The sequence below is a fragment of the Mustela lutreola genome, chromosome 9 (assembly GCF_030435805.1).
Source record: "Mustela lutreola isolate mMusLut2 chromosome 9, mMusLut2.pri, whole genome shotgun sequence".
Taxonomy (NCBI): domain Eukaryota; kingdom Metazoa; phylum Chordata; class Mammalia; order Carnivora; family Mustelidae; genus Mustela; species Mustela lutreola.
This window is the reverse complement of record NC_081298.1, coordinates 121,354,693-121,369,796: the sequence shown is the minus strand read 5'-3', so window position 1 is coordinate 121,369,796 and position 15,104 is coordinate 121,354,693.

Sequence of the window (15,104 nt, the reverse complement as noted above, 5' to 3'; positions counted from 1 at the left end):
TAGGTGCCATGCTTTAGGCTAAGAAGTTGGTCTTCACCTTGTAGATGGAGATAAAATAAATAATCAAGGAAGACTTGGGGTTTTGAAAAATCTCTTTGATTTTTAACTTTTTGGTTTATTGGTTCTTTTTTCCTGATTAATTTATTTCATGGTTCTTCAAGTTTAAGATGAGTGCTTGGTTTCATTTTATTTTTTAGTGAATAATTAAGTGCTGCTTGTATAGTGTCTTGTATTGTTTTTGTATGGAGTGTTACATTTTTCATTGGTATGTTGGTAGTAAGTCATTTCTTTTTTAATTTCCTCTGTGAAATTGATGAAATGGAAATTTTAAAAATAGAATAAATAAATCTAAAATCTGTTTTTTTTTAAGAAAACCAATAAAACGAATACACCTCTTTCAAGCTTATTAAGGGAGAAAAGAAGAGAGTATAAAAATAGACAAGATTAAAAATGAAAATGAGACACATGCCATGATCACGTGCTTGAATTGTATACTAACAAAATTGAAAATTTGAGTCAATGCATTAATTCAAGGTAAAACATATCATATTAAAATTGATTTAAAAGAAAATGGAGGGGCATCTGGGTGGCTCAGTGGTAAAGCCTCTGCCTTTAGCTCAGGTCATGATCCCAGGGTCCTGGGATTGAGCCCCGCATCAGGCTCTCTTCCTGCTCAGGAGGGAGTCCAATTCCCTTCCTCTTTCTCTGCCTGCCTCTCTGCCTACTTGTGATCTCTGTCTGTCAAATAAATAAATAAAGTCTTTAAAAAAAAAAAAGAAAAAAGAAAATGGAAATCTTGACTTCTCTCAATTATGAGAGAAGAAATAAACTGATGAGTGAGTTTCCATTGGAAAGGTCACCTGGCCTAGAAATGGGGATTTTATATAACTTAAGGATAGGTAATTCCTATTTAACTATTTCAGACACTAGAAAGAATTTTGACAACAAAGAAGGAACACCATATTCTAATATCACTTAATTCTTAAGTCTTAATTAGTAGCAAAATTCTTAATAACTTAATTAAGTACAGATTCTAAGTGAAATATTAGCAAACAGGATTTGGCAAGGACCTAAAGAATGATATATTATAATTAAGCAGATTTAATAATAAGGGTGGTTTAATATGAAAGAACCTATCAAAACAACCCATTATATCATTATATATTGTTATATCCATAAATTTAATATATATGTGTATGTATGTGTATCTGTATAAATATGATGCATATTGTTTGTAAGTATCATATATATTTATACACATATGCATATATAGTATATCTGGTATTAATATACCTGGTATTTAACTATATCTATAAATATTAACCTAGGAGACTCCATTCTAAGATTGAAGAGACTCTACTAATGAAAGTGGACACCCAGAATTAACAAAATACGGCATAGACATATTTGATTATGTACAAATTAAAGTAAGCTTTTATATGGAAATACAAATTAAAATTAACTTTACATGAAAACAAGGATATAACAGAGGTATCAGTGAAAATGGTAAAGACCTCTAAAACTCTCTCCTCCCATAAAGGCAATAATAGCACTAACAAATGTTCAGAATCAACTTTTTCAGAGCTCTGAAAATTAACCAAAGACTTGCAGAAATTCAATCGGCAATTATATTAGAAAAATTGCTAACATTTAGTAAGAACAGCAAACATTTTAACTTGTCCTATTCTCATCTCCCTCTCCCCATGCAGTATTCATGAAAACCAACAGCTCACTATCACAGTGGAAACCAGCAGCCTGGCAGCCACCAGGGTCATGGCTTTGGAAATAACTACAAAATATATAGTAAAATATGTGAAAAAGAAATTAAGGTATACCAGAAGATATCTGTTTAATACAAAAGGACGTAGAAATGAAGGAACAGGCTAATCAAAGGGCTTAGATGTGTACAAAAAAATAGCACAGTGGCAGAGGTAAATGCAGAAAAGATTTTTAAAAACCCACTGTATGTTGCCTACGAGAGACACACTTTGCTTTTTTAAGTTTCTTAATTTATTTAAGTAATCTCTACACCCCACGTGAGGCTTGAACTCACAACCTTAAGATCAAGAGTCACATGCTTTTCTGAGTGAGTGAGCCAGGCACCCCAAGGGACACAGTTTAGATTCAAAGATATAAATAGGTTGAAAGTATAAGGATGGGAAAGTATCTTATGCAAAGAGTAACTGAAAGAGCTATTATGGCTATACTAATATCAGAAAAGAGACTTCAGAACAAAAGTTGTTATTACAGATAAGGATAGCTTACTAAGACAAATATAAACACATATGCACCTAACAACAGACTCACTCCCCAAATATCTGAAGCAAATACAGACATATTGAAGGGAAAAATAGATAACAATAATAGTTGGTCCCTCAATATCTCACTTTTAATGTTCATAGCAGAGATGTCCACAATAGCCAAAATATGGAAAGAGCCAAGATGCCCTTCAATGGACGAATGGATAAAGAAGAAAATGGAATATTACTCAGGCATCGGAAAAGATGCATACACAACTTTTGCATCAACCTGGATGGAACTGGAGGAGATTATGCTAGGTGAAATAAGTCAGACAGAGAAAGTCAATTATCATATGGCTTCACTTATTAAGGAATACCATGGAGGACATTAGGAGAAGGGAAAATGAAGGGGCAGAAATCAGAGTGGGAGATGAACCATAATAAACTATGGACCCCAGGAAACAAATGGAGAGTTTTAGAAGGGAGGGGGTTGGGGGATGGGTGAGCCTGGTGATGGGAATTAAGGAGGGCACGTATTGCACGGAGCACTGGGTGTTATATACAAACAATGAATCATGGAACACTACATTAAAAACTAATGATGTACTGTATGGTGACTAACACAACACAATAAAAATAAATAAAAATGGGTAGAACAACTAAACAGAAGAACGATAAGGAAACAGAAGACTTCTTTGAATCGAACAACACTATAAGGCAACCAGATCTAACAGACATCTATAGAACATTACACCTAACAGAGAAGAATAGACATTCTCAAGTGCACTAGAAATATCCTCCAGAAAAGGCCATATTTTAGGCCATAAGACAAACCTTAATAAGTTTAAAAGGATTAAAATCACACAAAGCATGTTCTCCATCTACAATGGAAGGAATTAAAAATCAAAACCAGAAGGAAATTTGAGAAATTCACTAACAGTAGATATTAAACAACACCCCTAATAACTAATTAGTCAAAGAAGAAATCAAGAAAAATTAGAAATTAGAAATAGTTTGAGAAAAATGAAAATGAAGATGTAATTTTCTAAAACTTATAAGATGCAACAACACAGTGGTTAGAGAAAAATTTATATCTGTAAAGTACTATATTAAAAAAGAAAAAGAAAGAAAAAAGAAAGATTTTAAAACAAAAACCTAAACTACTTTAAGTAAGAAACTAGAAAAATCGAGTAAACAAAATGTAAAATGAGCAGAGGAGGGAAATAATAAAGATGAGAAAGGAAATAAATGAAATAGAAAATAGGCAAAACAATAATAAATAAATAAATAAAAGCACAAGTTAGTTCTTTGGTTTAAAAAAATCAGTAAAATTGATTAATTTTTAACCACATTGATTAAAAAAAAAGAAAGAAGACTCAAATTACTAAAATTAGGAATGTAAAAGGGGACATTACTATTGACCTTATAATAAATAGGATTATAAGGGAATATTATAAACAATTTTAGGCTAACAAACTAAATGATCCATGTAAAATGGACATAATTCTAGAAAAATTCATGCTGACTCAAGAAGAAATAAAAAAAATTGAATAGATCTATAACAAGTAAACAGGTTGAATTAGTAATTTAAAAAAAATTCTATGTGCTTTGGTGAGTGTGTAAACCTGGTGATTCACAAACCTGTACCCCTGGGGATAAAAATATATGTTTATAAAAAAAAAAAATTCTCCCCAAGACAAGCCTGGACCAAGAGCTTCATTGGTGAATTCCACTGAAGTTATAGAGAAGAATTAACCCTAGTCCCTCTACAAATGTTTTCTAAAAATTAGAATAGGGAGGAAATTGGAACCCTCATATATTACTGGGGGAATGTAAAACGATACAGCTTCTTTGGAAAACAACTAGCGTGGCAGTTTCTCAGAAGTTAAATAATAGAGTTAGCATATGACCCAGCAGTCACACTCCTAAGTATTGACTTAGGAGAAATGAAAACACATGTTTGTGCAAATACTTGTATATGATGTTCCTAACAAAATGTATCCCCATAGCATAGATTCACAATAGCCCATAGGTGGAAGTAACTTAAATGTCCATCAGTGGATGAATAAGTAAAATACAGGAGATCCACACAATGCACTATTGAGCCATAAAAAAGAAAGGAAGTTTTGACACATGCTGTGTCAATGGACCCTAAAAATATTATGCCATTATGCTAAGTAAATGAAACAGACACAAAAGGCCACATATTGCAGGATTCCATTTATATAAAATGGGAAGAATAGGCAAATCCACAGACACAGGCAGCAGATTTGTGATTGTCAGGGGCTGGGGGAAAGAAGGAAATGGGGAGTGACTGTTCATGGGTCCAGGTTTCTCCAAGGTGATGGATAGGTTCTGGAATTAGGTGATGATGACGGGTGCATAACCTTGTGAATACACTAAAAACTGACAACTTGTACACTCAAAGATGTACATTTTATGGTGGGAAAATTATACCTCAGCAAAAAATTTCAATTGTACATTTTGATAAAAATAAAGTAATAAGACATGCGGTAGATCCATAAAAATGTTTGTAATTCAGATGGTAGATATGGAGTTAATTCCTCTACTTGCAGAGAGAAATTATAAGTTGACAAAAAGAATAAATCACAATAAATAGGAAAAAAATGATACCAAAATATAATTCAGAGAAGGCCATATGCAAATGGCACCAAATATACTCAATTCACTGACAGTCGCAGAAGTCTAAATTAAAATAACAATGAGGTATCTTTTTGTACCCATCGGACTGGCACAAATTAAAAAGCACTTTCCTATCTATTGCTGAAAGGGATGTGGGGAACAGAGGGTTCTCTGCACTGCTAGTTGGGATAGTGATATAGTTACAGCTATGCTGGAAGCTAGCAAGCAACAAAAGTACATATATTGACCTAGCAATCTCATTTCTGTGAATCCATCCTATGAAAATGAAAATAATATTTTCTAAAGGCACAGACACAGAGATATATATATACATACTTGTACTTAAGACCAATTCATAACTCATATGAATGAGATATCTTTTCTCATCATTTGATGAAGTTATCTTTTGCAACACCAATATCTTTCCATTATGAATTCATAAATCACATGAATTGGCCATATGTACAAGTATATATATGTATATATATATGTACATTCAGCAATATATATATATATATATATATATATATATATATATGGCTGAATTGGCCATTGATGTCTACAGTGGGCCCTAGAATAGATTGCAGTGTATTATACTGTGAAATATTATATATCCACCAAAATGTATGAATTGGAAAACTGCCAGCTAACTTAGAGGGAATTCAATGGGTTTTATTGGAAGAGAAAAGATACAGAAGGGTATGTATAATCTATATCCTTTTAATAAAATAATTAAAAGGGGCAGTATAGTATATATGCATATATTGACTATCTAAATCTATACAGGATTATACTTTCAATATACCTATAAAAACAGAGCAGGGAAAAAGATCACTCTGGTGATAGTGATTGGGAAGATACTTCACAGGAAGCAAAAATGGGAGGTACAGAGACCCTTTGGGAGACTCCTGCTGTAGTCCAGGAAAGACATGGTTAAGACCTTGACTACATCAACATCAGAACCCAGGGGATTGAGCATCTCTCAAAAGGTCTGCTAGGGTATCCTCCCTGGGGCTCTCTTTTGGGGGTCAGAGTTCCTGCTTACCTTTTCTCCTGCAGACTGGATCACAGGCCTACTGGTTTTCTGCCTCACGGCCAACATCCATTCCTCCATCCCGGATTCTCTCTTTCTTACAAGGCCAGGACCAAATGAAAACATTTTCACTATTTCTCCCTGCCCCCAGGGTTGCCCTCGTCATGGTCCTGAGCATGCCCTCATATCCTGCTGACATTCTCTGTGAGTTTGGACCATGTAATCCAAAAAAATAGACCAGGTCAATGAGACATCTAAAATAATATCTTACCAGCCTTTCCCTATATTTATCTGTGGTCTATATGGATAATAAAGACATCCAGCTATGGTCTTCCTTTACCTCTGCATGTTTTCTGTCTTCATCCTTCTTGTGGGACTCAACCCCACTCTGTCTCCATCGGAACTTCTGGGTTCTCTCAGAACTGCATATACTCCTCCATCTGAACCCAACTCTCTTTTCTTCAGACCTAGACTAACGATTCTCACACTGGCGTGGGTTAGCATATCAGAATCCTCTGGGGGAGAGATTTTCAAAATACACATGCCTGCTCTCCTCCCCAGTGTGTCATAAGTTCTGGAAAGATGAGCTTTCCTTTTCTTTTTATTCCCCCGCCAAAGATAGCATTTAGATGATACCATTTACTATCTCCGTTTTACAGACTAGGAAACTAAGGGTCAATGAAATTCAGTGATATTCCTAGGACCTTCTGACTCTAGAGCACATGCTCTTTCTCTGTATGCCCAGCTTTTTAGGAGAATTCACCAAAGGCTCTGAGGAGATGCCTTTGCTTTTTAGAGGAACCTCTAGGGGTTTACTACCCAACAGCCTGTTGTACTTTTCCCTTTTCTGCAAGGAAGCACTGAGCTTGTAATCTGTGCCAGGGGTTATGGCAGTGCTTGGCGCTGGGGCTGAGCAAGTTGAAGGACAGATGTGGAAATACGAATATAAACAAAACACTGAAAAGAAATTTAAAAAAAAAAATCTATCTAAAAATAAATAAATAAATAAATAAACAAAACAAAACAGGGAATCTATTTCTGATGAGCATGTGGCTAGTGGGTGAGGACATCTGTGAAAAGAGGCACTTGCAATCCATGCGACTGGTACCTTTACAGACCGAAGGAATTGGGGATTTATCTTACCTGTGAGTGAAGACTTCCAGTGATCAGGCATTTAAGATCCACATACTGGGGGCTCCTGGGTGGCTTAGTTGATCGAACATTCGACTCCTGATTTCAGCTTACATCATGATCTCAGGGTTGTGAGACTGAGCCCCATGTTGGGCTCCATGCTAGGTGTGGAGCCCGTTTAGTATTCTCTCTCTCTCTTCTGTTCCCCCCAAAAGACCCACATAACATAAATGGGCCTATTTAGAATTACCTGTTTCTGAAAGAGAGTAGTCCTGCCCCTCCTTCTGAATATGTAAAGCTTACCGTCTTGGGGACCATCATATTTAATCTTGGGGGCAACTCAAAGTAGAACAAAGTCTACAATATCTTGTGATTTCTCAGGGCCCTGCATGGACTTGGCTGCCATGAGGTTTTGGCAGTAGGACCTGCTAATGCTTCACAGCCTCAGGCAGATAAAACAAAAGCACCAACAAACACATAAGTGAGTAAGTGTTTAAAGAAGTGAGTGTGATTTCCTAAGAATAGAGGTTCAGCAAGTGAAGTAAAAGGAAGAGAAGATAATGTAGAACAGATCAGGGAGTATAAGCAGAGGCATGAGTTCAAAACGCTGCCTGAGTTTTGAGCATGGCCTATGGAGCTAGCCTGCCTGGGTTCGAAGACCAGCTCTGCCACTCCCTCAATGCGTAGTCTTGGGCCGCTTGTCCAAAAAGAGCAGGATATTTCTGATTCTGGAACAGAGAAATTTGGGGAGGGAAGTGGGAGGCAGCAGTGACATTTAAATTATAGGTTGGTTCCAGATTGTAAAGGATCTTGCGTGATTTTAGACCTGAGTTGGGGGAAACTGGGAGCAAGAGTAGATATTTAAGGTGCGTGTGGCAAGGTCAAAAAAATTATTTTAAATCACTTCTCCATAAGTCACCAGTGGCTTCCCTACCTGGCGAGGATTCCCATGAAGCATTTGCAGAATGCCTGTGAATGGAAACAGCCACAGAGAGATGACAAGAGAAACACACAGCTGCTGTGGGTGTGTCGTCCTGTATCTCTTCAAAGCAGAGGAGAACCCGGGGAAGGAGGGACGTGTCCCAGGGGGAGAGTGGGAGGGGCCCACAGAGCCAAATACGTCTGCAGCTTCTGCCTTTGGGGCCCAAGGACTTCTGAAACATCTGCTCTCCCTCTGCGCTTTCAACCTATAAAAGCTGCCTCTTTGATCTAAGAGAAAAAAAATGGATTCAGCCTCCAGGTTAATGCTGTTGGTTAAGTATTTCAGAGAGGCTGCCTTATTTGGCCTGAGCCGAGAACCAGGCATCAGAAGCAGCTGTGGAAATAAAGCCAATCCACTTAGCCTGTATGAATCCCAGTGTTCTCGTTTAGAAAGTGGGTGAGGTAAGCATTCCATCATCCCAAGGAGAATACACAGGAGGTCAATACAAAGCAAATCTCTTCATCAGATGGGCGCTGCTACAATCGTGACCTTCAACAACAACCTCAAAACCACAGTGGCTTACAATAGTAAACACTGAACGAGCTTACAAGTCTGTGGGGTCCAGTGGATCTGGGCTGAGCTGCTCCCGGCTGTGATTCCTCAAGTGCCCGTGGGCAGCCAGGGGTCCCCTGATCGACTCTGTGGATTGGGACTGGGCTCTCGCATATGACTCAGAATTGGCTATTTCTGTTCTAGGATGGCCTTGGGACGACTTGAAGCCTTGGCTCTATTCCGTGGGTGCGTCCTTCTAGTAGAGATGGCACAGGGAATGACCACGGGGAAACACACAGGTGCTTTTCAACCCTCTGCCTACATCACGTCTTCTACAAGCCCATTAGCTAAAGCAAATCCCATGGTTAAGCCTGGCATCAGAATGGGAGGGCTCTGCAAAGTTACAGGGGCATAAAGTGAGGAGGATGCAGGGAGGGCTGCAGAATTAGGACCATTTCTGCCACCTACCATGGCCTCTATGAACTGTCAGCTATGCAAATAAATGTAAGGTAATATTACCATCCAAAGGCAATTTAATCAGTGTATGCTTGTTGAATTGATTTACATGAGCACTGGCCTGTCTTGGACCTGATTACTTTCACAAGTTTTTCCAATTGTCCCACGGTTTTTTCGGAGCTAAAATAAAACTCCATTTAAAAACGATCTATAAATTTTTCTTGGACAGCTGAACCTCTCCGCTTTCTCTCCGTCTGATACAATACTGTGTGTGGGGGTGGTGGTGGGGGCCGTTAGTGGTGATTTTCTGTTTCCATTTAGCTTAAGTCATCAGCGATAACTTTAACTTGGCAGTTTCATCAGGGCTCTTTCTAAATGTGCTGACATTTCAATTAAATGTCAGTGGCATCATTCTGTTTACCAGCTGGAAGATTTGTAATGGGGAATATTGGTAGTGCCAGAGACTAGAGATTTCCATTTGGTGAAATGCCAGCCAATGCCTTTTGTCTCAGCTACACCCTGAAGGTTCTCTGCACGTGTGTTTTGACAGACTGATCATCCCTTCAATATGTCCCTGATGCTCTAGGTCAGGAATTTTCAAACTGTTCCCTGAATCCTAATGGGGGTGCTTCTGGGGGTTAGGTCATTTATTTATTTTTGGTTAAGACATGGAATAAAACTGTTTCTACCCTCCCGGTTTAATTAAAGAATAGCTCGATTTTGCAGGGCAGGCAAGACAAAACATAGGAGACTCTTATCTCAGAAAACAAACTGAGGGTTTCTGGAGGGGAGGGGGGTGCAAGGGATAGGGTGGCTGGGTGATGGACATTGGGGTGGGTATGAGTTGTGGGGAGGGCTATAAATTATTATTTAAGGCTGATGATTCACAGACCAGTACCCCTGAAACAAATAATACATTATATGTTAATAAAAAGTTATCATTTATAACTACATATTTATATATACAGTTGACCCTTGAACAACACAGGTTTGAACTGCACAAGTCCATTTATAATCGGATTATTTTTTTCAATATAGTGTGGTACAGCAAAAGTATTTTTCTTCAGATTTTCTTAGCATTTTCTTTTCCCTAGCTTAATTTATAGTAAGAATCCAGAATATAATGCACGTAACATACAAAACATGTGTTAATCATTGTTTATATTCTCGATAAGGCTTCTGGTCAACAGTAGGCTACTAGTAGTAAACTTTTTGGGGAATCAAAGGTTACATATGGATTTTTGAGTGTGCCTAGAGGTCGGCACTCCTAACCCCCACCACTGTTCGAGGGTTGACTCTATTAGGCTTTTCACTGGGAGCCACAAGAAAATAATTATTCTAATGACAGGCAATGGAGCTAGCCTGCCTGGGTTTGAACCCTAACACTGGCCACTCCCTAGCTGTATGATCTTGGGTCACTTCTTCAGGTCTCTGGGCCTCTGCTTCCACAAGTGAGCAGGAGAATAGCATCTATTAGAGTTCTGAGGTGTCATAAGTTAAAATGTTTGAAGCCCTCAGAGCAGTGCTGACGTATTAGTTATTAGGTATAATTAAAATGATACAAGCAAAATAAAATACAGATATAAATCAGAAGCTGGAGCCATATAAAAAATGCAACTGTCATCCCTGGTTCCTGATCTCATCTTATTTTTTAATCAAAACAACTTCATTATTGTCACTGATTGACTGTAAAAAAAAAAAAAACGGTAAATATTAATATTAATTAGAAATTACAAAATAAACACAAACATTTCAGATGATATTTTGTTTGAGGGAAAATGTGTTCTGCCGCTTCAAACATTTAAAAGCCACTGCTCTTAGCGGTCTCATAGATTCTGAATTAGGGACTGAAAAATCAGATCCGGTAGGGATCCAGGTCCCAAGCTCTGTGGCCCAGGAAGGCAGGTTCTAGGCTGAGGGTTCTCAACTCGTGAGAGTGTTAGGTGACAGTCACCTTCCGTGGAGAAGGTAATTGCCTTGTGCACTGATGGGGGGCTAGAAGTGGCCCTCCGAATGCTTGCTACTGCACGAGGCGCAGGAGGTATGTGTGCCGGACCTGGGCCATCCTTGCAGTTAGGGCCCCCCTCTAATATTGTGGTTCAGCAGAATCCACAGATACACCAGGACTCCAGGCGGCACCGGGGTCTGCTCCTGCCTCTCCACTCCTGCCACCCCGTGGACAGACAGCTGCAAATCAATTTGATTCAAGTCAAGGAAGAGCCTGGGGGGACAGCAAGTCCAAAGGGAACAGTGGCTGGCCCCATCTTCTGCTGGGGCACCATGAGGTAGTGCCTCTCTCTCTCCTGGGGCTTGGAGGAAGCACAGAATGGGGTCACTCACTCACTGAAGGGTTGGCAGGGGGACCCACGAGTGGGAGTGTTCCCGGCTGCCAGCTGTGCTCGATGCAGCTGCCCACAGTGGATAGTGTCCTCCCCATTTTACAGATGGGCACACTGAAGTCTCAGTGACCCTGCTGGACCTTGAACTCTAAGTCCATTATGATATTTCGTCTCCCACCTACCCCCAAGGGACTGCTTCAAGGAGGAGCTGGCAAGTGCTGGAGACTTGAGCTTATAAAATAATGCAAAGTTGATTAATCTACATTATGGCTATTTTTATTGATATTATTATTATGGGGCCCAAGTCAGCCATTTCTGGTTTTGCTCAATGCCATATATGCCCAGGAAGTCTCAGAGAGATCCAGTCTATTCTCCCTGTGTGGGCAGCCAAAGGCTCCCTCATCATGGGCTCCTACTTCCATTGTAGTGGCTTTATATTAATCTACAGAATAGAATTACTCTACTCTTAACATTTCTGTTGTGGTTGACCATGTACACTGTTTTTCCTTTGCACTTTTCACTGTAATGCATAAAGATGTAATAAACATCTTTAGGTTTAATGCCAAAACATCTCAGTATACAGGCATATAATTTGTTTTTAAAGGTTTTTTTGTTTTTTTGTTTTGTTTTGTTTTGTTTTTTAAAGCTCAGTTCTGAAAGTTTTGAAGGAGCATAAACATCGGGTTTGCTCAGACACCTCCCTTGGCTGAATGGGGATGGTGCAGGGGACGGTGGGACCAAATTGTGGAGGGCCTTGAATGGCACCTGAACGTATTTGGACCCTTCTTGGCAAAACGGTATTGCCAAAGAGAATGTCAACGAGATATGGAGCGCGGAATGTGCAAACTGGGTGTGGGGCTCTGTATGTGAGGTCAAAGGAGAGAACTGAATGGAGCACAGGGACAGGAGGTCAGGCCCCTACTGCTGTGTGATTATAGCTCTCCCCGTGTCTGTGTCCCTATCCATGGGATGATTGGAAAGGTTAGAGTACAGAGGAAGGGTCCCAGCGTGGAGCTAGCCAGACCTCCAGATAAATTCTAGCTCAGCTACTTATCTACCTGTAAAATGGGGGAGAATTTTACAAACCCCAGAGGATCACGGTGATGACGGTGACGACTACAATGACGGTGTAGGGAACACGGTCCAATGGTTGCACAAGCTTGGATAAGCAGTAACTGTTCCATCCTCATTAATTTTACAGCCTGGAGATTGCCTGAACTGTCTTCTAGCTCAGTTGTGCTGTGCTTCTATTATGGGATGCGATAACAATTTAGAAGAATGAGGGCCCAGAAATTAAATCAGTGGTTAATGGATTCATGGTTTAATCTATCTAGAAAAAAAAAATCCCCTCCTGGGATAAGCCCAACAAAAAATAGCAGTAAAGACTCAAACATTTTGCAGAGAAAAAGTGATGTTGACCCGAGGGGTTTCCTTTAAAGTGTGTTTAATTCACATGACTTGGTGCTGCCCAGGCCTTCCAGGTCAGTTTCTCCCAGCTCCCGGGTGAGGAATGGAATGACATGAGGAATACACCTTGAAATTCTTGGATGATAAAAAGGATTAAAAATCAATAGTCTTTCTGCTTCAACTCTCCCAATTTTGTTTTCATCTCCCTTCTGTAGATAGAAGCACAGCTACTGAAGAATGACTAGTGCATATGGAGGGGAGGGGCTGGTGTGTTTTGCCAAGGGGTATGGGGAAGTTTCTCTAAGTGTCAGTGCCAACTGCAAACTTCCAGTGCATCAATGTCTGGCAGAGGCTCGGGTGCTGGGCCTTGGGGAAGGGAAAATGTGAGCACTGTGCCCTCCCAGTGCACATGGTAGTCACTGGCCACAGGAAGGAAAAACTCAGCTCCTCATTCCAAGCCACATGGGGCCAGTGGCTAGTGTACCGGCATGGCCACAGAGCATTTCTCTCACTGCAGAAAGAGCTCTACTGCACAGCACTGGTCTAGAGATGAATTTGCTGAGTCCCCAAATATTAGAGAGCACCAAGAGATATTAGAGATGGTCTAGTCTTGTTCCAAACCAAACCAGGAGGCAAAAGACCTAGTTCCCATTCCAGCACTGCCCAAACTCCCACGTTGCCTTGGCCTATCAACTAAGGATCACACGCCTTGGTTTTCTCATCTATAAAATGGGTTGAATCACTCATTCAGTCTGTTAGCTAAGTATTTTTTAAGAGATTTTTATTTATTTACTTACGTTAGAGAGCAAGAGTATGCATGAGCTGGGGGGATGGGGCAGAGGGAAAAGGAACAGCAGACTCTGTGCTGAGCGGAGAGCCTGACATGGGGCTCGATCTCACAACCTTGAGATCATGATCTGAACCGAAATCAAAAATCGGATGCTCAACTGACTGAGCCACCCAGGCGCCCCTCAGCTAATTGCTTTTTCGTGACTACTAAGGTGAGGAACTGTGCTATAGACTTAACTTGAAGACAAGGTTCCACTGAATTTCTAGCAGTACCCCTCAAGCCTGATTGAAAGCAGTGGCATGGCACTGCCAGCAAGAAACTCCCAGATAATGTGCATTAAGTGCCTTCCCCTGGGCTTACCACCCAGGAGGGGCTCAAGATGGTAACTGTGCTATCAGAAGTCACTGAGGACAAAGAGCTCCTTCCAGAGAACTTCTTTCTGGATTTCTTTTCACACTTTTCTGGTCTTTACACATTTTTTGCAAGAGGACAATGGCTTAGAGAAAAACAGAGCAGGGATATAGAAGCTCTGTGTCTGGGCAAGGTCTACCCTCCCACCCTGCTCAGATGAACTTGGAATATCTGCTCTGGGGGGAGAAGATGGAGGGATTGCCTCCACATCATATCTTGGGCTGCAGGCATCTTAGCCATAAAAGCATCTCCTATTTACAGGGCATAAGTAAGGATGTGGATGGAGGAAGTGAAACCCAGACAGAATAGAAAACCCATCACACTCATGGTTGTTGGTACTCAGCCTCCTGAGGAAGACAGCATGGGCCATGTGGACAACGCTTCAAGTGCTGAGGCCCATCTGGCCCTTTCTGCCTACATCAGTGCGGGTCTGCTTCTGTCACGTGTAAACCAAATGAGGACTCCTCAGCTCCATAGCTGATGTTTCCAGAGGAGTGTCCTGGGCTAGAGGAGAGGAGATCCAAGGTCCTATTTCATCCCTACCATGCACTTAGCTGAATGATCTTGGACAAGGCAACCAGTCTCTCAGGTTTGTGTATTAATTGCCTACAAATTAAGTCTCAGGCAAAGATATTGGTATTTTGTGACTAGGAAGGGTGCTCTGGAGAAAAATTGCCAATGCCTATTCTACTATACTATGCAAGAAAACATAGGCCAGGTCCTGAAGCTTCAGGACCATGGAGAGAGAGCCAAAGGCTAGGACAAGACCCTCAAATCTTTCCTCTACTACAAATTTGAAACCTGCTTGAATGCCCCAGCTTCCTTCCCTAGCTATCTCTAACCATGGAATCTTTGGGATAGTTGGGCTCCAACCTTCACCTGTGATCGAATCCCCATGGCAACCCCTCTGCACACAGGTCACATAGCCTGGGCTAAGACAGCACCAGTGACCAAGAGCTCACAACCTCCTATGCTGGCCCATTCCATCTTTAGGCTGGCCTAGCTAGTAGAACTGATTTTGAGGGCTGTCCCTAATTTATTGTTAGTGACTGCCTAGAGGACAAGTTAAGGTGGATGCAGAGGCTGTCCAGCTTCAGCGGTAGAGGATAGATTAATGAACTATGTTTGTCACTGATATTGAAGTGGGCAGTTGTAGAATGGATGCAGTGTATCTGCACGC